We start from the raw sequence: 19,761 nt of genomic DNA on the forward strand, positions 1-19,761 counted from the left end.
TTGATGTTCTCACTCACCCCCCCTCAGTGCCTACCAGGGTGAATATCCGGATCATGCCACTCTCCAGCCTGTAATAGCAAAGCATTAATCACCTTCTGTCGCTGGAGTAACAGGGACTTGCAGGCTCTTTTACGCTGTATTTTTAATTTGACAATAAATCAAGGTGTGCGTTGACAAATGGCTGTAATTACAAGAAAGACCATTACTTGGTAGGCGAGTGTGAATGTGGGTACTGGTGTGCAGGTGTTTGAACATAAGATAAATGGGCATTTCTCCTTATTTATCTGTAATATTGGATATGACAATAATAATGCAAATCATACAACTTCAACAGGAAGTGCTTTTATGTCAAAGCAACAGCGAATATAATTAAATTAATTGTTTTAAATTTAAATATTGACAAAGGCTGTGTCTATCAAGCCCATAAAATGTAATGAGTTGAGGCTTTGGCAGTTACATTATACTTGTGTCCAAAGTGTCGTAAATTTCAAAGTTTTTTAAAGCTTTGCTGAGTCAAAGTGTTGTTAAATGGTTATTTATATTAACCACTCAATAGAGCACAGACCTCCAAGGCCAAACCCCATCTCCTCAGTTGAGTAGCAAGTGGCCTGGTGATGAAGTTGTGTAACCTCAATTTAAGAACTTAATTGGTTCTTAAATAGGGTTCGTAAATAGAAAAGTGTGTATATTAAAGCACATTTCTTAATGGGAAACAATGTAAACATGAACAGTGGCTTCCAGCGAGGTCTCGGCGATATGGACGAAAAAATATATCTCTATATATATTTTTACTTAAACTCGATATTCGATATATCTCGAAATATTTTCCGGCGAAAGTATCCATATAAAGATATAAATTTTTCAGCGAGAGTCACTGAAATTTAAGTGAATGACAACTATATTGTAAACAGTCAGTGGCACTTTTGTAACCCAGTTAGTCAAGATGGGTATTAACAGCACAACAAATAAACTGTTTAAAGTAGCACAAAATTACATAATACTAATAAAATAGAAACATATTATTTTTACGTAAAATAAATAACATAGCTGTGTAAATAATACAAAATGTACAAACCCCGTTTCCACGAGTTGGGAAATTGTGTTAGATGTAAATATAAACGGAATACAATGATTTGCAAATCATTTTCACCCCATATTCAGTTGAATATGCTACAAAGACAACGTATTTGATGTTCAAACTGATAAACATTTATTTTTTTGCAAATAATCATTAACTTTAGAATTTGATGCCAGCAACACGTGACAAAGAAGTTGGGAAAGGTGGCAATAAATACTGATAAAGTTGAGGAATGCTCATCAAACACTTATTTGGAACATCCCACAGGTGTGCAGGCTAATTGAGAACAGGTGGGTGCCATGATTGGGTATAAAAACAGCTTCCTAAAAAATGCTCAGTCTTTCACAAGAAAGGATGGGGCGAGGTACACCCCTTTGTCCACAACTGCGTGAGCAAATAGTCAAACAGTTTATGAACAACGTTTCTCAAAGTGCAATTGCAAGAAATTTAGGGATTTCAACATCTACGGTCCATAATATCATCAAAAGGTTCAGAGAATCTGGAGAAATCACTCCACGTAAGCGGCATGGCCGGAAACCAACATTGAATGACCGTGACCTTCGATCCTTCAGACGGCACTGTATCAAAAACCGACATCAATCTCTAAAGGATATCACCACATGGGCTCAGGAACACTTCAGAAAACCACTGTCACTAAATACAGTTCGTCGCTACATCTGTAAGTGCAAGTTAAAGCTCTACTATGAAAAGCGAAAGCCATTTATCAACAACATTCACAAACGCCGCCGGCTTCTCTGGGCCCGAGATCATCTAAGATGGACTCATGCAGAGTGGAAAAGTGTTCTGTGGTCTGACGAGTCCACATTTCAAATTGTTTTTGGAAATATTCGACATCGTGTCATCCGGACCGAAGGGGAAGCGAACCATCCAGACTGTTATCGATGCAAAGTTCAAAAGCCAGCATTTGTGATGGTATGGGGGTGCATTAGTGCCCAAAGCATGGGTAACTTACACATCTGTGAAGGCACCAATAATGCTGAAAGGTACATACAGGTTTTGGAACAACATATGCTGCCATCTAAGCGCCGTCTTTTTCATGGACGCCCCTGCTTATTTCAGCAAGACAATGCCAAGCCACATTCAGCACGTGTTACAACAGCGTGGCTTTGTAAAAAAAGAGTGCGGGTACTTTCCTGGCCCGCCTGCAGTCCAGACCTGTCTCCCATCAAAAATATGTGGCACATTATGAAGCGTAAAATACGACAGCGGAGACCCCGGACTGTTGAACGACTGAAGCTCTACATAAAACAAGAATGGGAAAGAATTCCACTTTCAAAGCTTCAACAATTAGTTTCCTCAGTTCCCAATCATTTATTGAGTGTTGTTAAAAGAAAAGTCGATGTAACACAGTGGTGAACGTGCCCTTTCCCAACTACTTTGGCACGTGTTGCAGCCATGAAATTCTAAGTTAATTATTATTTGCAAAAAATAATGACAGAATGACAACGGATTCATGGATGGCATTGGATGATATTCACACCAAAATGTGATGGGTTCTTAATAGACTTCCGGACGTTATGTGACTACTTTTGTTTACATATCCACGTTGGCAGGAGAAGTATCAGCTAAAATGAATGTTGCCGGTGTCAGCTTCAAGCCTTCAGAGTTCACTGCACATTTAATCACACGGATATTAAAGGATACAACACAAAACATGATTGGTTAAACATAACAGAATCGTATCATGCATCCCACGTGCTTTTTACGCCTATCGAGTCAGCCTCAACTAATATATTGCCTTCTTTTCCCATACAAGTACAGTAACTTGCAGCTTAACAGCAACAATTTAATAACTATGTATTTTCTGCTGTGAATCGCTCGTAGCATAGTGAACCTGCTGAGTATTTAGCGTCTGCGTTTTAGCTTGTTGGCCGCACAGTCATAACAAAACAATTTAAACACGCACTACTAGAGTGCTGAAAGTGTCGTATTCTCGTCAGACCACAGAACACTTTTCCACTTTGCATCAGTCCATCTTAGATGAGCTCAGACCCAGCGAAGCCGGCGGCGTTTCTGGGGTGTTGTTGATAAATGGCTTTCGCTTTGCACAGTAGAGTTTTAACTGGCACTTACAGATGTAGCGACAAACTGTAGTTACTGTCCTGAGCCCATGTGGTGATATCCTTTACACACTGATGTCACTTTTTGATGCAGTACCGCCTGAGGGATCGAAGGTCCGTAATATTGTCGCTTACGTGCAGTGATTTCTCCAGATTCTCTGAACCTTTTGATGATATTACAAATCGTAGATGGTGAAATCCCCAAATTCCTTGCAATAGCTGGTTGAGAAATGGTGTTCCTTAACTGTTCGACAATTTGCTCACACATTTCTTCATAAAGTGGTTACCCTCGCCCCATCCTTGTTTGTGAATGACTGAGCATTTCATGGAAGCTACTTTTATACCCAATCATGGCACCCACCTGTTCCCAATTAGCCTGTTCACCTGCGGGATGTCCCAAATAAGTGTTTGATGAGCATTCCTCAACTTTCTCATTCTTTTTGGCCACTAGTACCAGCTATTTTGAAACATGTTGCAGGCATCCAATTCAAAATGAGCTAATTATTGCAATAAATAACGTTTTCCAGTTCGAATGTTAAGTATCTTGTCTTTGCAGTTTATTCAATTGAATGTAGCTTGAAAATGATTTGAAAATCATTGTATTTTGTTTTGATTTATGATTATGATAATATTTTTGGCCACTGTCACATTACAGACAGTTTGAACAGGAACACTGTGTTTGAATATCTAATTGAGAGATTATTTGGCCTACCACTAGATGGAGCCTGCGTAGGCATACCACAGTTTGGGAATTGTTATTCTTGTTTGTTCTGGCAGTGAATGCAGATACATTTACCCATGCAGACTTAAACTGATCATTGTTTTTATTTTGAGATTAATTCATGGCTAGCTTATCACTGAGATGAAAGAAGCTGACTATCTCTCAGTCACCGAACACAACCAGAGAGTTTCCCTTTATATCATCCAATCACCAGTCAGTGCATTTATTGCAGTGTGAAGGACCGTGCTGATAAAAAGCAGCGGGATATATTCATCTCATTAAAAAAAATGAATCATCAAAAATGTGACGGAAAGTGTAACCAACTTGCCGAAGCAATTCGAGCACATCACTGCTAATCTGCACCATACTGAAGCAGGAGGACACATGCCAGCCTCGGATGTTAAAATAATATCGAAACAGCAAACATGTATCCATGACAATATTGAGAAGCTGCTGATGGTGTGTAGCTGTAGCAGCTGTAGATTATTACATTATGTCCTACAACTACTGTAGTTGTTGGCAGTACATTCTAGTGTATTGTTTTTATACAATAGTTCTTATCTACAAGTTTGATTTATTATTTAAAATGCATGTTAGTAAGTCAGTACATTTTATTTATAAAGCGCTTTTCATAGATAAAATCCCAAAGCGCTGTACAAAACATAGGTGAAGTAAAACAAGAATTCAATTTAAAACAGGGGCAACATCATACAAATGATGCACAGTGGATTAAAATTGATAGTTAAAAGGTGCATTAACTAAACGCTTTACTAAAGAGAGAAGTTTTCAAATGTTTCTTAAAAGTTTCGACACAGTCAAGATCAGGGAGGGACTGGTGCAAGTTGCTTCAGAGTCTGGGAGCCATAGCCTGGAATGCCAGGTCTCCACGGATGTTAAAACACATTTTTGGGATCTTTAGAAGATTCTGGCCTGAAGACCGGAGGCTGCACCCTGAAGAGTAGGGGCATAATAAGTCAGTGATGTACTGAGGGGCCCCACCATGCAACGCAAGGAATGTCAGGTCTAGAATTTTAAACTCAATGCGGAATTTGACTGGAAGTCAATGAAGACTGAATAAAACGGGGGTGATATAGGCTGTTCTGGGTCAAAAGTCTAGCAGCCGCATTTTGGACAGTTTGAAGTCTCTTTAGCGTTGACTTGTTGAAAAGAGTGAAGAGAGAATTGCTATAGTCAATACGAGACAAAGTGAAATCGTGAATGACCATTTCGAGATCCAATTTTGACAACAAATTTCTCACTTTAGAAATATTTCTTAGATGATAAAAACAGTTTTTGGTCAGTTGACGACAGTGACCCTCCAAAGACCAGGACTGATCGAACACAACCCCAATGTTTCTGAGGCTGCTTTTAACAGATGCACCCAGAGCACCAAGGGACTTCTTGATCAGGGGAATATTTTTATCGGGAGCAATTATCAGAGTTTCCGTTTTGTTTGAATTTATCTGGAGGAAATTTGAGGACAACCAGTTTGTGATACTGAGATTCATCACCAACTGTGCTCCCCTTACTCACCATTGTGTGTTATACTCAATGGTTAACTGGACGTCTATGTGCTCAACGCCTCAATCATTGGTATGTGTTCATCTACAAAAAACATTCTGGGTATCACTCCATCTTATCTGTCTTGTCTTTTAACAAAGAAACAAGGAAGTCACAATCTTCATTCAATGAATGTTCTGCAATTTGTCGTCCCCAAAGTAAGAACTGAACTGGGTAAGAAAGCATTTAGGTTTTCAGCACCGAATGCTTGGAATAACCTACAATCAGATCTTCAACTTCAAACCCTTGTTACATTAAATTAGTTCAAAGCTTCTGTGAAAGGATTGCAGTCTACCTTGTCTGTATGCACATGTGCTATGTGAGCGAGTTTTAATGTTGTAAATTTGATGTTTTACGTGTTGTTTACTGATTTTTAAAGGGGAACATTATCACAATTTCAGAATTGTTAAAACCATTAAAAATCAGTTCCCAGTGGCTTATTATTTTTTTCGAAGTTTTTTTCAATATTTTACCCATCACGCAATATCCCTAAAAAAAGCTTCAAAGTGCCTGATTTTATCCACCCGTCCATTTTCCTGTGACGTCACATAGTGAAGCCAACACAAACAAACATGGCGGAAAGAACAGCAAGCTATAGCGACATTAGCTCGGATTCAGACTCGGATTTCAGCGGCTTAAGCGATTCAACAGATTATGAATGTAAAACGGATGGTTGTAGTGTGGAGGCAGGTAGCGAAAACGAAATTGAAGAAGAAACTGAAGCTACTGAGCCATATCGGTTTGAACCGTATGCAAGCGAAACCGACAAAAACGACACGGGAGAAAGCGAGGACAAATTCGGCGATCGCCTTCTAACCAACAAGTGGTATGTGTTTGTTTGGCATTAAAGGAAACTAACAACTATGAACTAGGTTTACAGCATATGAAATACATTTGGCAACAACATGCACTTTGAGAGTGCAGACAGCCCAATTTTCATCAATTATATATTCTGTAGACATACCCTCATCCGCGCTCTTTTCCTGAAAGCTGATCTGTCCAGTTTTGGAGTTGATGTCAGCAGGCCAGGGAAGCTAGGGTCGATAGGGGGTTTAGCTCGCTCGTCTGCGGGAACAAACTGCCGCCATTGCTTGCCGTGCTAGCGAGGTCCTTTGTCCCTGAGTTGCTCACACACTCCGGCAGATTCAATGGGGGTCTGGCGGCAGATTTCTTTGACTTTATCGTTGGAAATGCATCTGCTTTGAGTGTCGCAGGATATCCACACATTCTTGCCATCTCTGTCGTAGCATAGCTTTCGTCGGTAAAGTGTGCGAAACAAACGTCCAATTTCTTGCCACTTTCGCATCTTTGGGCCACTGGTGCAACTTGAATCCGTCCCTGTTCGTGTTGTTACACCCTCCGACAACACACCGACGAGGCATGATGTCTCCAAGGTACGGAAAACAGTCGAAAAAACGGAAAACAACAGAGCTGATTTGACTCGGTGTTTGAGAAAATGGCGGATTGCTTCCCGATGTGACGCCACGTTGTAACGTCATCGCTCCGAGAGCGAATATTAGAGAGGCGTTTAATTCGCCAAAATTCGCCCATTTAGAGTTCGGAAATCGGTTAAAAAAATAGATGGTCTTTTTTCTGCAACATCAAGGTATATATTGACGCTTACATAGGTCTGGTGATAATGTTCCCCTTTAATGTAACTTTGCTGCTGCCCTCTTGGCCAGATCTCCCTTGGAAAAGAGATCGTTGATCTCAATGGGATTTTACCTGGTTAAATAAAGGCTAAATAACAAAAATATATTAAAAAAACATGTTAAAATGATGCTGTTTGGGTGGGGCCAGGCACCAATAGTGATTGATTTAAATTAATTTCAATGGGAGACGTTGATTTGAGACATGTGTTTTAGGTTAAGAGTTTTGTCACCAAACCAATTAAGCTTGTAAGTTAAGTAAGTAAAGGAGGAAAAACGAGATAAAAATTTGTCACTCTGACCACTAAAGCTTAATTAGTCGACTTTGTTGAAAATCAAGGGTAATTTATTGGCTTGTCGTCGTCAAACCCTGGATATATCATCCTGTCAGCCCGCCTGCTGCTTTTTGTCCTAGTGATCCATGAAGCCGCCAACAGGAGTACATCCTGTGAGTGCCAAAAGCCCATCTGCAATCACAGGACAATTGGCAATCATTACGTGCGTGTTTTCCGCTTGTCTGTTTTTTTTTCTTTTCTGACTACTTCCCGAACACAACATCCGCTTCCTTCCCCGGAAAATTATACACGGCTCCGCGCGCCCTCCCTAATACAGGAAATAAAAAAAATAAAAAAAATTCTAATGCAAATGACATCGAGTAACTCCAACAAACAGCGCTCGCTCCTGGAATAAAGTCCACATGTTTAATTCAACACAGGCTGTTCACTTTGAGGCTGTTCATCAATTAGTAACATGCAATTTATAATCGCAGCTTTGAAAGAATATAGCAGCCACATTTTGGCAAGCAGATAATAATATTGCATTATTTTTTCACCAGATGTTGGCACATCTTGATTCTAAATGTGATTTGTATGAATGGGATGCATTTTTTTTTTTTTTTTTTTTTTTTTAGGAAACTATTTATTCTTGTTTCTCTTTGCACGGACTAAAGTCTAATCCTGGGGCGAAAAGAGTACCTCTGGGGTTCAGCTTAGTAAATAATACATCTTTCAACTTGCAGTTTGTTCTGTAAACATTGAAGAGCATCGTGTTGTAACGATACCAATATTTTGGTACCGTTACTAAAATTATTTCGGTACTTTTCGGTACTTTTCTAAATAAAGGGGACCACAAAAAAATTGCATTATTGGCTTTATTTTTAACATGTTTTGTCTTAGTCATGTTTTCTTTAGTTATTGGACTCTTTAGTTTCTGGCTTTTCACTCCCTTGTCTTGTTTCCATGGTTACCCATTAGTTTCACCTGTTCCACGTTTGGACTCATTGTGCACTCTTGTTTGTCACCATAGCAACCCATTAGTTTTCACCTGTCACGTCACACACCTGTTTCACGTTTTGAGTCACGCACCTGTTTTCGTTAATCATGTCTGTAGTATTTAAGTTCATTGTTTTTCAGTTTGTCTTTCTGGTGACATCCCCACATTTATGCTCTGCACATTTCTGACTCTTTTTTCATGTCCATCGTTCACGCTGCTCCTTTTTGTCCATGCCAAGTATGTTTTGCTTATTATTGCCACAGTTAGTGTTTTTTGTTGTTCATAGTTTTTGCCTTTGTGCAAGTATTTGGTTTCATAGTTTGTTCTCCGCCATTGTGCGCGCCTTTTGTTTACTTCCTTGTTTTGTATTTATAGTGTTTAAATAAAAATTTACTTACATTCCCGTCTCGCCCGAGCCAACTTTCCGTTGCATCCCGGAAAAGCAAACACCCAGGACCAAGTATTGACAATTTTAACAAAAAATCTTAAGGCACATTAAACATATGTTGCTTATTGCACGTTTGTCCTTAAATAAAATAGTGAACATTCTAGACAACTTGTCTTTTAGTAGTAAGTAAACAAACAAAGGCTCGTAATTAGTCTGCTGACATATGCAGTATCATATTGTATCATTTATCATTCTATTATTTTGCCAACATTATTAAGGACAAGTGGTAGGAAATGAAATATTAATCTATTTGTTCATTTACTGTTAATATATGCTTACTTTTTATTTTAATGTTTTCTGTCTACACTTCTGTTAAAATGTAATAATCACTTATTCTTCTGTTGTTTGATACTTTACATTAGTTTGTAATGATACCACAAATTTGGGTATCAATTCGATACCAAGTAGTTACAGGATCATACATTGGTCATATTCAAAGTCCTCATGTGTCGGGACCGATACGTTTTAGAGACGGTATCGTACAGAAAATGATTCATTAGTATCACAGTACTATACTAACACCGGTATACCGTACAACCCTAGAAGAGAATAATCAAAACTTTAAGCGTTAACAGTATTACTCTCATTTGTATTCTGTTTTATGCTATCTAGACTGAACTCCTTTCTTACACATGAATTATGTATATTTCTCCTCATTAGGGAGAAACCAGGGATGTGTTAAATGCTGTTTACAAGACATGATAAGGAAATTGATGTGACAATAAACTTGGTAGCTTTATTTTGTTTTTTTATTCCTGTTTGCAACTGTTTTATTTATTTACAGCCATTGCCTCAGCACAATGTCACCTAACCCTACTTGAAGTAAAGTTGCAACATGGTTTGGAAATGATTCCTCTCATTTGCAGCAGCACAGGGCGGCTAACAAACAACCGACGAGGTTTTGTTTTCATTGCCATCCACACCTCATTATTTTGTAGCCTATTCTCTGTTCCTTGCCTGTCATAGTGCAAAAAAAAAAAGAAAGTGTTATTCAGATCATGCACGAGCAGGAGTTGTGCTTTAGCGACAAGACATACGCGGCCGTTTAGTCTTATTTTAGGATACCGCTTCCTTCATGCTCAGAATGCAAACGATTTCACAGGCAGCTTGTTTTTATGAAGCTGTTCGTTTGCGGCTGGCAGCTTTTTTTTTTTTTTTGTTCTATTTCTCGTTCAATAAATATTCTAATATTATAACAGCTGGTCCTGTTGATTTTCGCATTCCCGACTAAAAAGGCACTCGGTAGCGCGTAGACTTCTTCCAAGGTTTTAAGATGAACGCACACCAAAACACTGAGTTCACATGGAGTAACAAATATGATGGGCAATGTTTGTTACCCAAGCAGCATCACTCCACAAAGTAAAAATGCAATGACTTGACCCGAGGTTCATGGTCGACATTTTTTTAAAACTGTGCTCTAAATAGTGGGTTTATAAGGCTGCATGGTTCATTGATTTAAAATCATAATCCGATTACCGTATTATTCGGACTATAAAGCGCTATAAATTTCTCAAAACTCGACAGTGCGCCTTATGACCCGGTGCACCTATTGTACGGCATGATTTTGATTGTGCTTACCGACCTTGAAGCTATTTTATTAGGTACATGGTGACATGATGAGTGTGACCAGTAGATGGCAGTCACACATAAGAGATACGTGAAGATTGCAATGTGTCTTTTAAGTAAAATATATAAAATTCTTCTTTTTTTCTTTTAAATGGACATAATATTGGAATTACACTTCTACCATGGGAGCAGCATCACTATATACTACTTATCAATCAACAAATCAATCACTTACGCTACTTATATTCATAATAAATAGAACAGAGTTAAAAAGTAAAAGAAACAAAAATATTTGTAGCATAAAACCAGTTAATAGATGAATAAAGAACCAAACTAAACACAAATACTGAAAGTATGAAACATTAAGGGACAATGTATTTAACAATTCAACACTTAAACATTTGAAAAGGTATTAATTGGTGGAGTGGTGTTTGATTTTTGAATATCAACAATCAGTTACAGTCATACTCAGTGACGTGCGGTGAGGTTCATGGCTGGTGAGGCACTGACTTCATCACAGTCAGATTTACAAACATATGAACCCTAAAGAGTATCTTATTCACCATTTGATTGGCAGCAGTTAATGGGTTATGTTTAAAAGCTCATACCAGCATTCTTCCCTGGTTGGCACTCATCATCAAGGGTTGGAATTGGGGGTTAAATCACCAAAAATTATTCCTGGGCGTGGCACTGCTGCTGCCCACTGCTCCCCTCACATCCCAGGGGGTGATCAAGGGATGGGTCAAATGCAGAGGACAAATTTCACCACACCTAGTGTGTGTGTGACAATCATTGGTACTTTAACTTAACTTTAACTTTACACATACAAACTGTAGCACACAAAAAAGCACACATACACACATACAGTTGTTGACAAAATACACTGTACATTATATACCTCAGCTAACTAAACTATGGAAATGTATAATATAATTCATATAGCAATACGGTCTCACTGCACAGCAGGCCAGCACTTCGCCGAGTCCGCAATCCATGTTGAGGCACAATTGAGTGACGTGCCTCAACTGGCTGCTGATCACCGCACCGTCTCTTCTCAGTATTTGAACGGCAGATGTGAAAATTCTGCGATTTTGAATAAAAATAATCCAAAACTGGTGAAGTTAAATGGAAAATAACTTTATAGTATAATCACTGGATACATTTAACAATTTAATTATTTTTTTTTCTTTTTACATTTTTTTTCTTTCCATGATGGCAGGTGAGGCCCCGCCTCACCTGCCTCTAGTGACTGCACGTCACTGGTCATACTCCTGATTCTGATTAACGCATGTACATTATACACTTTGGCTCTAACTAATTTCTGTAATGTCCCCCTTTTAAATCAACACCAAAATGTTATATGTTCCATTGAAAATATAGAACAATACACACGGCGCTCAAAAATCTATCAACATTTAGTACGACTTTGGTAAGCTATGAAGCCGCACCGCTTGATGGATTGTACTGTGCATCAACACATAATATTATTATGGTGTGTGTATAAGGTAAGACATATAATCTGGCGTTTTGTTTCGCAATATTATGCAAAAGCAGCTTTTCTTACCTTCTGGTACCTGCTGATGTGTATTTGGGATCTCCATAAGTCCTGAAAATGTGCGCGCGTCCACCTTTGTAGGCCTAAAGACTGCACATATACTAAAGAAAACTATTTATTGAATGAATTGACTTTGAATTGGTGGTTTTCAAACTTTTTTTTTTTTTTTTTTTTTTTTTTTTTACCAAGTACCACTTCAGAAAACACTTGGCTCTCCAAGTACCACCATAATGCCCAACACTAAAATACAGTAGCGTAGTCGGCCTAAGTATTTAATAAAAACAAGGCATATTGTTTATCCATCAAGCATTTTTGATATTTTTGGACGCTGTAACATTACACACCGTTTGAACAGTGTTTGAATATATGAAAATAAAACACTGTACTTAAATAATGTACCATATTTTTCGGATTATAAGTCGCTCCGGAGTATAAGTCGCATCGGACGAAAATGCATAATAAAGAAGGAAAAAAACATACCGTATTTTTCGGACTATAAGTCACAGTTTTTTTTCATAGTTGCCCGGGGGTGCGACTTATACTCAGGAGCGACTTATGTGTGAAATTATTAACACATTACCGTAAAATATCAAATAATATTATTTAGCTCATTCACGTAAGAGACTAGACGTATAAGATTTCATGGGATTTGGCGATTAGGAGTGACAGATTGTTTGGTAAACGTATAGCATGTTCTATATGTTATAGTTATTTGAATGACTCTTACCATAATATGTTACGTTAACATACCAGGCACATTCTCAGTTGGTTATTTATGCGTCATATAACGTACACTTATTCAGCCTGTTGTTCACTATTCTTTATTTATTTTACATTTTCTTTCAAATGTCTATTCTTGGTGTTGGGTTTTATCAAATCAATTTCCCCCAAAAATGTGACTTATACTCCAGTGCGACGTATATATGTTTTTTTTCCTTCTTTATTATGCATTTTCGGCCGGAGCGACTTATACTCCGAACAATACGGTATAAGTCGCACTAGATTATAAGTCACATTTTTTGAGGAAATTTATTTGATAAAAATCCAACACCAAGAATTTGAAAGACAATTTAAAATAAATAAAGAATAGTGAACAACAAGCTGGATAAGTGTACGTTCATAGGCATCGGTCCGTCAGTAGTGACGATGGGTTGCGCCTGGGGGAGTTCATACTTTCTTGCAGCGGCGGCTGTGGCTGTACAGCCCCACTCTGGAGTGACAGTCTCTGGTGCAGTTGGCGTAGACGTATGTGGAGGGTTCTGACACAGGAGCAGGTCCCGTGTCACGGAGTTTCCGGTTTTGTCTCCTCGCCTGCAACAAGGAGATGTGCTTCTCCTCGGCACGGCGGGTTCCTGTAGCAACAGTCTGCCTCCAAACGTCGCGGTCTTTTGCAGCTTCCTCCCAGTTGTTGTGGTCGATGCCTGCCTGTTTCATGTCACGTTTGCACACGTCCTTGAAATGCAGTCAGGGGCGACCAAGGGGTATGGAGCCTGTTGACAGTTCGCCGTACAGGACAGCTCTGGGGAGCCGGCTGGGGTCCATCCTGTGGACATGGCCAAGCCATCTGAGGCGGCGTTGGCTGAGCATGGTGAACAAGCTGGTGGAGTGAGCACGATTAGGACTTCCATGTTGGGAACTTTGTCCTGCCATGAGATTTCCAGGATGCGGCGAAGACAGCGCAGGTGGAAGCTGTTTAGCTGTTTCTCATGTCTGGTGGAGGTGGTCCAGGCCTCGCTGCCATACATCAGTGTGCTAATGACGCAGGCTTGATAGACCTGGAGTTTAGTGCGTGTGGATAGCTGGTTGTTCGACCATACTCTTTTGGACAGCCTGACCATCACTGTGGCGGCTCTCGCAAGACGGGTGGCACGTTCTGTGTCGAGTGACAAGTCACTGGAGATTGCCGATCCAAGGTATGTAAAGGTGTTGACACATTCCAGAGTCTGATTGTCGACGGAGATGGAGAGTGGAGTTTCAGAATCTTGGCCCATGACATTGGTCTTCTTTAGGCTGATGGTGAGACCAAACTCTTTACAGGCAGATGAAAGCCTGTCCATCAGCCTCTGGAGCCCAGACTCGGTGTGGGATGCTAGAGCTGCATCATCAGCAAAAAGCATTTCCCTCAGGAGGACACTGGTCACCTTGGTCTTGGAGCGCAAACGGGCAAGGTTGAAACGTTTCCCATCAGCTCTCGTGTGTAGGGAGACACCTTCAGAACATGTGCCGAAAGCAGTAGACAGAACGAGGGAGAAGAAAATCCCAAAGAGGGTTGGTGCAAGAACGCAGCCCTGTTTTACGCCGCTGCGGATTGGAAAGGCCTCTGATGGTATGTTAACGTAACATATTATGGTAAGAGTCATTCAAATAACTATAACATATAGAACATGCTATACGTTTACCAAACAATCTGTCACTCCTAATCGCTAAATCCGATGACATCTTCCTCCTTGGTGTCGCTTCTAAACAACTCTGCCAACTCCAAAGGTAGACAATGTGCCACTTCCTTTTCTATCGGTACGTCACTTACGTCAGAGTCATCGTCAGTTGTAGTTCCAATTATTCCAGCCTTTCTGAATCCGGACAGGATGGTTTCGGTTGTCACTGAAGCCCATGTGTGTGTGTGACGATTGCTGATATACGCCTCGTCTCTTACGTGAATGAGCTAAATAATGTTATTTGATATTTTACAGTAGTGTGTTAATCATTTCACACATAAGTCGCTCCAGAGTATAAGTCGCACCCCCGGCCAAACTATGAAAAAAACTGCGACTTATATTCCCAAAAATACGGTATCAGATATTTGGCGTACCACTAGATGGAACCCGTGTAGCACATACCACATATTGAGAATTTCGAATCTAAACTTTGGTTGCAGTATATCTTGGATTATTTTCAGTTCCTGCTCTGTATTTGATCTGGCAAAGTGTAAATTCAGCTATTTTTACTTAACAAAATGGTAAAAAAAACAAAAACAAAAAAACATAAAATAAAATCATACAGAAAATGCATGTGTAACAATAGACTGATTTATTTTATGTAACTATTTTTCCATGATAAAAATGAAAGTGACCACACTTTACTGTAAAACAAATATTCAATAGCAATACAAACATCCATCCATCCATTTTCTACCGCTTATTCCCTTTTGGGGTCACGGGGGGTGCTGGAGCCTATCTCAGCTACAATCGGGCGGAAGGCGGGGTGCACCCTGGACAAGTCGCCACCTCATTGCAGGGCCAACACAGATAGACAGACAACATTCACACTCACATTCACACACTAGGGCCAATTTAGTGTTGCCAATCAACTTATCCCCAGGTGCATGTCTTTGGAGGTGGGAGGAAGCCGGAGTACCCGGAGGGAACCCACGCAGTCACGGGGAGAACATGCAAACTCCACACAGAAAGATCCCGAGCCCGGGATTGAACCCAAGACTACTCAGGACCTTCGTATTGTGAGGCAGATGCACTTACCCCTCTACCACCGTGCTGCCCCAATACAAACATACTATTCAATTAAACATGTTTCTGCACAGTTCTATTATATTTCAATTAATTCAAAAAAACAAAACACACTTTAATTGGATAATTGAGCAAAATCCAAGTGAACGTCTTTCGATATGAAAGTTAAGTTGAGTAAACATGGTTAATCGGAGAGAATAAGACGCCCAATGTACAGGTTTATTCCAGCTTTAAGTTTAGCGTAACATTGTACTTGCTGTTGCCTTGCCGTCCTAATGTGAATGTTTTTTTTTGTTGTTTTTTTTCAAATCTTAATTGTTTGCCATTCATTCATATGTTGTCTGACTGTCATCAATTTACCTCCAGTGTTGCTAAATTGTTGTTTGGGAATTGCAATCATAGCATGAGCAATTATTTTCTTTCAAACACAAGTGACATTTCAAAAATAATAAAAGTAACAAAAAGAAACCAGAGCTGCAAATTAATTTCCTATTCTTTGGAGAGAAACAATACAATGCTGTTCGATAAACCTGTGTGAAGTTGGCCCTCTTGTCAATGCCGATATTGAAATAAAACTGCCATTCATTTGTGCTACGTTCATGACGGATGGTGCAGGAAATAATTTTGTTTGTGCCGTTAGTTTTTAAGTTATTCTAAAATACATGTTTTGTCCCCAAAATTGGCCCAAACGTTTGCGCTGCAAAATGTTTTTGTCTATTACAGTGGTTTTTTTATTATTCATAACCAGCCCCCTCACCTTGTCAAAAACCATATTGCAATATTTTTCTGTATAAAACAGTTTTTATGTTAACGTGTTATGATTCATACTGAGCCTACCATGACTTGTCCCATTGGTTTGTGCTGAACATTTTTTTGTCTATTACACAAAACCCAAAACCAGTGAAGTTGGCACGTTGTGTAAATCATAAATGAAAACAGAATACAATTATTTGCAAAGACAAGATATTTAACGTTCGAAATGGTAAACTTTGTTATTTTTTTGAAAATATTAGCTCATTTGGAATTTGATGCCTGTAACATGTTTAAAAAAAGCTGGCACAAGAGGCAAAAAAGACTGAGAAAGCTGAGGAATGCTCATCAAACACTTATTTGGAACATCCCACAGGTGAACAGGCTAATTGGGAACAGGTGGGTGCCATGATTGGGTATAAAAGCAGCGTCCATGAAGTGCTCAGTCATTCACAAACAAGGATGGGGCGAGGGTCACCACTTTGTCAACAAATGCGTGAGCAAATTGTCCAACAGTTTAAGAACAACATTTCTCAACGAGCTATTGCAAGGAATTTAGGGATTTCACCATCTACGGTTGGTAATATCATCAAAAGCTGGAAACCAACATTGTATGCCTGTGACCTTCGATCCCTCAGGCGGTACTGCATCAAAAAGCGACATCAGCCTGTAAAGGATATCACCACATGGGCTCAGGAACACTTTAGAAAACCACTGCCAGTAACTACAGTTTGTCGCTACATCTGTAAGTGCAAGTTAAAGCTCTACCATGCAAAGCAAAAGCCATTTATCAACAACACCCAGAAACGCCGCCCGAGCTCATCTAAGAAGGACTGATGCAAAGTGTAAATGTGTTCTGTGGTTTGACGAGTCCAAATTTCAAATTGTTTTTGGAAACTCTGGACGTCAAAGAGGAAAAGAACCCTCCGGACTGTTTTAGGCGCAACGTTCAAAAGCCAGCATTTGTGATGGTATGGGGGTGTATTAGTGCACGAGGCATGGTAACTTACACACAATAAAAACATAAAAATACCTAACTGTACAAATGTAGCACAATCGTTTGAGATAGGAGGGGTGCATTAATTACACAAAAACAAAACAACTTCTGCAGAACAAATGTAGCACAAACAGATGTGGGGATATATGGGGCCTGGTTATAAATAAATATAACGCGTTAATAACAAACTATGATAGAAATAAATGTTCGAGCACAAATGTTTGTCACACATTTGGGGAGATTTTGACAAGGTGGGAGGACTGAATATGAATAAAAACATGTTAAACTAGAACAGTTGGACAACGGATGTTTTGCAGCACAAACATAACACAAAGGTTTGGGACAAAGTCTGGGGAGATTTTGACAAGGTTGGGTAGCTGGTTATGAATCATCACACTTGAATAACAAAAACTATATAAAAAGTTAAACAAAAAAAAAACAATCAAAAATGCTGCACAACAACAGCACAAATGGATGGGTCAAGTTTGTGGAGATTTCGACAAGGTTGGGTAGCTGGTTATGAATAATAACATGCTAATATTTTTTCCGGGGCGGTATAGCTCACTTGGTAGAGTGGCCGTGCCAGCAACTTGAGGATTCCAGGTTCGATTCCCGCTTCCGCCATCCTAGTCACTACCGTTGTGTCCTTGGGCAAAACCCTTTACCCACCTGCTCCCAGTGCCACCCACACTGGTTTAAATGTAACTTAGATATTGGGTTTCGCTATGTAAAGCGCTTTGAGTCACTAGAGAAAAGCGCTATATAAATATAATTCACTTCACTTCACTTCACTAATAACAAAACCATGATAAGACAAAAAATAATACAAACCCCGTTTCCATATGAGTTGGGAAATTGTGTTAGATGTAAATATAAACGGAATACAATGATTTGCAAATCATTTTTAACCCATATTCAATTGAATGCACTACAAAGACAAGATATTTGATGTTCAAACTGATAAACTTTATTTTTTTTTTGCAAATAATAATTCACTTAGAATTTCAAGGCTGCAACACGTGCCAAAGTAGTTGGGAAAGGGAATGTTCACCACTGTGTTACATGGCCTTTCCTTTTAACAACACCCAGTAAACGTTTGGGAACTGAGGAGACACATTTTTGAAGCTTCTCAGGTGGAATTATTTCCCATTCTTGCTTGATGTACAGCTTAAGTTGTTCAACAGTCCGGGGGTCTCCGTTGTGGTATTTTACGCTTCATAATGCGCCACACATTTTCTATGGGAGACAGGTCTGGACTACAGGCAGGCCAGTCTAGTACCAGCACTCTTTTACTATGAAGCCACGTTGATGTAACACGTGGCTTGGCATTGTCTTGCTGAAATAAGCAGGGGCGTCCATGATAACGTTGCTTGGATGGCAACATATGTTGCTCCAAAACCTGTATGTACCTTTCAGCATTAATGGCGCCTTCACAGATGTGTAAGTTACCCATGTCTTGGGCACTAATACACCCCCATACCATCACAGATGCTGGCTTTTCAACTTTGTGCCTATAACAATCCGGATGGTTCTTTTCCTCTTTGGTCCGGAGGACACGACGTCCACAGTTTCCAAAAACAATTTGAAATGGGACTCGTCAGACCACAGAACACTTTTCCACTTTATATCAGTCCATCTTAGATGAGCTCAGGCCCAGCAAAGCCGACAGGGTTTCTGGGTGTTGTCGATAAATGGTTTTCGCTTTGCATAGGAGAGTTTTAACTTGCACTTACAGATGTCGCGACCAACTGTAGTTACTGACAGTGGCTTTCTGAAGTGTTCCTGAGCCCATGTGGTGATATCCTTTACACACTGATGTCGCTTGTTGATGCAGTACAGCCTGAGGGATCGAAGGTCACGGGCTTAGCTGCTTACGTGCAGTGATTTCTCCAGATTCTCTGAACCCTTTGATGATATTACGGAACCGTAGATGGTGAAATCCCTAAATTCCTTGCAATAGCTGGTTGAGAAAGGTTTTTCTTAAACTGTTCAACAATTTGCTCACACATTTGTTGACAAAGTGGAGACCCTCGCCCCATCCTTGTTTGTGAATGACTGAGCATTTCATGGAATCTACTTTTATACCCAATCATGACACCCACCTGTTCCCAATTTGCCAGTTCACCTGTGGGATGTTCCAAATAAGTGTTTGATGAGCATTTCTCAACTTTATCAGTATTCATTGCCACCTTTCCCAACTTCTTTGTCACGTGTTGCTGGCATCAAATTCTAAAGTTGATGATTATTTGCAAAAAAAAAAAAGTTTATCAGTTTGAACATCAAATATGTTGTCTTTGTAGCATATTCAACTGAATTTGGGTTGAAAATGATTTGCAAATCATTGTATTCCGTTTATATTTACATCTAACACAATTTCCCAACTCATATGGAAACGGGGTTTGTAAAAAAAAACGCTGCACAAACAAAGCCCAAACGAATAAGACAAGTTTGTGGGGTTTTTGTCAAAGGGGCTTGGGGGTTATGTATAATACGCTAATAACAAATACTATAGTAGACAAAAAACATTTTATAGCACAGAGCAGCATAAATGTAGCACACATTTGAGGATAATTTGACATGGTGAGTTTTATTTGAGAATAAATAAAAAATTGTAACAGCACAA

The 19,761-nt window shown here is 39.5% G+C and overlaps 1 protein-coding gene across 1 annotated transcript in view; it reads left to right on the forward strand.

Annotated features, from left to right (window-relative positions):
* cdh13 (cadherin 13, H-cadherin (heart)) overlaps positions 1–19,761 on the forward strand; it is an 892,196-nt gene that overhangs the window by 261,756 nt on the left and 610,679 nt on the right. The window lies entirely within an intron of this gene.

The sequence above is a fragment of the Nerophis lumbriciformis genome, linkage group LG10, assembly GCF_033978685.3.
Source record: "Nerophis lumbriciformis linkage group LG10, RoL_Nlum_v2.1, whole genome shotgun sequence".
NCBI lineage: Eukaryota > Metazoa > Chordata > Actinopteri > Syngnathiformes > Syngnathidae > Nerophis > Nerophis lumbriciformis.